General features: G+C 40.0%; 1 long non-coding RNA gene across 1 annotated transcript; it reads right to left on the bottom strand.

Annotated features, from left to right (window-relative positions):
- Positions 1 to 1,891: 1,891 nt before the first annotated feature.
- LOC144543721 (uncharacterized) lies at positions 1,892 to 2,778 on the bottom strand. Its single transcript, XR_013508047.1, has 3 exons — positions 2,598 to 2,778; positions 2,025 to 2,488; positions 1,892 to 1,945 (listed from the first exon to the last, which is right to left on the bottom strand). It is a non-coding gene; the product is annotated as an uncharacterized LOC144543721 (long non-coding RNA).
- Between the last annotated feature and the right edge of the window lie 262 nt (positions 2,779 to 3,040).

Raw genomic sequence — 3,040 nt, forward strand, 5'->3', positions numbered from 1 at the left:
AGGAGTTTCATTTAGTTTTCTTATTCTATTTAACTTTCTTATTTTTGTTATTTTTAAAGCTTGTCATATTGTTGTTCTTAATTTTATTCTTCAATTTAACTTGTCGTATTGTTGTTCTTTATTTTTAGTGTAGTGTTTTTTGTTATTTTTAAATACTACCCAAGAACGATAACAATATATAACATAGCTCAACCCAAAGCATAATAAAATATAATGAAACTAAACTGAACAAAACATAATAAAACATAATACTACGCTAAAGGAAAACATAATAAAACATAACATAGCTAAACTGAACTAAACTCAACGGTAATTTGAAGGGCTATATCAGTCAGGTGCTTGGCCCCTATTTTCCCTGCTGAAATTTCGTTCATGCCAGTCATTCCACTGTAGTTCTCTGTGCTGCGCTCTGCGAGCAGGTGTATGAAGTTCCTCGGGCTCGGCCTGTACACTCATCCTGAGTGCACTGCTCAATGCATCATCGGGCTCGGTAACCTGGGTAGCTGGCGGTGGGGGTGGGGTATGGAATAGGCAATATGCAAACTGGAACGCATAGTCAGACTGAGTCCCGCTACCAGATGCCTCCCAATCATGAGCCTTGGCTGGATACGGCTGATGCGGGGAGGCGGCTGTGGGCTCAAATGGATACACTGACATATCAACTCTCAACCGAAACACTATTTGGGAGAGAAACCGAGAAAGAGAGAAAATACCGATTCGTTTCGACACGAAACGATACGAGTGAATTAGTAGTTTTTCTCTCTACATGCACCCCTCTATTTATAGCCACTAAAATGGTGTAAAAAGACCAAAATACCCCTATGACAAGGCATGCCACCTAAGGGGTGAGGTGTCATGTGGATAGGATTGATGACGTGTCATCTGGATAGGATCGATGACGTGCCATGCGGATAAGGACGAATCTAAAAAGACCCGAATGCCCTCGGCCCGAATACAAATAATATTCGTATAATTATTCTGAACAATTATATTTCTTACGGTTGTTGTTTCGGTAACTTTTATACAACGTAACGTGTACGTTTATAAATTAACCGTTGTTTCTGCTTGTCATTTTTATATGACATTTATAATTTAATTATATCACGTATAATTAATTATAACCATCTTACTATTGATCATAACTAATTTATAATCAATCACAATAAGATTCTCCGATTAACTCCTATATGGTGTGACCCAATAGGATATGTGTTATGTTGGTAAATAGAATTAAAACTGTTTTAACTTCTATAATCATGAGCGGCATCTGGCAGAATACATCATGACCATCCAATTACACAGATGATGCTGTACTGTACAATATCACGATCCAGTAAACAATTTACTTGTGTCAGTTCTTCTGTCTCATAGCTATCAGATCAGTTTCAAGGTAGATGTGTGTCATCCTTGCTAACTGAATCTTTTCTTGATCTTGAGCAGATTATCAAATATAATTACTCTTGTAATTATACCGCATGCAGATAATCTAACTCTACCAAGGGGCCCAGTGATGCTATAGTTCGTATAGAGATACGAGGGACAAATAATATTCTTGGTAAACTATCACTTCCTCAGCTAAGCTATACATATGGAAAAGCTACCGTTATGACTGTTTTTTACGGACAGCGTTAGATAACAATCACACATACATATTTCTCAGTGGGAACGATAAATACCTCATACTTTAGAACCAATCACTGAATGAAAACATAAATGACACGAACACAATTCTATTTAATGTTTCATTCGGGGTCTGTCAAATACCATGTTCCTAGAACATGTATCTATGTGATTAAAATGACATCTCGTGTCAGGTGGTTTGTAAAACTTAACCATCTTTTAATCCACATACTAACCTTACAACGGTAATTAGTGTTCCTGCTAATTACCTTGCTCCATGTGATACTCACTCCAATCTCTATGATAGTGATTAGCGTGTCTTATCCTGTAATTAATATGTTAGTTGCAATTTAAAGCCAAGAAATAATGTTAAGTACAAAAATGATAAAAAGAACATAAATTACCCGTGTAGACTCATGATCACAGATCTCGGGACTTCTGGATATGCGGGGATGAGTGGAGGAAAATCAAACTGACGGAGGACCCGGTCTGGATAGTGGTGCTCCACTATCAGCACCACTATCCAGAAGCACACCAGCGGACCCCTGTAGAGCCACATCTCATGGTCATCCGCTACAATCTGCGACAGCCTCCCCTCAGTGTATAGCTCATGGTACGGAGTCCAAATGACCTACGTCTCACCCAGACTCTGAATCTGAGATCGGACCAACCTGATACCTGCTGTCTTTCCGTGAGGGTTGTCCTTGTACAAGTGATGTCCGTACCATTTCATGCCAAATACCGATCGATTTCCACTGTCGGGCTCTCCCCATGGATCCTTGTTCGGCTCAGGTACCCCCACCGGTAGCCGTGACCATGACCAATGTTGCAGTAGTAGTATCGGCCCGTAGATTTGCTTAGTTTTCCGCTATAATTTGAAGAATATTAGCCGTCAGGGTTAAGTTAAATAATTAAAATAAGACAGCAAGTGCATGACCAAGTAGATAATTAAAATAAGACAAAAATAACATACTGACCTTGCAACCATGGCACAAGTTGGAGTAAAGATGTGCTAGGACAGCCCCACCCAAGTTATACCTGTAGCTCGACGGCTGAAGGTCTCGCAGCAGCTCTAGATACATTATCGGGATGGTATCACCACTTGAATCAGCAAACATGACAGAACCAAATAGGTCCATCACGAATCCCCGTGTGTATATGTAATATCGAAATTACAGAGCAACTCATTTTTCCACATGAAACAGAGTACAAAATAAATGTAATACGAATAGTTTGTATGAGTACCTCTCAATCTCGAGCTGAGAGGAATCTCGACCCAGACCTCTCGCAAACATAGCTCACAGCTTCGTCTTGTCCAGACAGTACTTGGACTTCCCCCCATTGCCGCGTGTGTTGGGCTCCGCTCTCAACAACTTTGCGAGCATGTAATTAATCGTGATGTCCTATGGATCTGTGGGGT

This window comes from Carex rostrata, chromosome 25, assembly GCF_964058835.1.
Source record: "Carex rostrata chromosome 25, lpCarRost1.2, whole genome shotgun sequence".
Taxonomy (NCBI): domain Eukaryota; kingdom Viridiplantae; phylum Streptophyta; class Magnoliopsida; order Poales; family Cyperaceae; genus Carex; species Carex rostrata.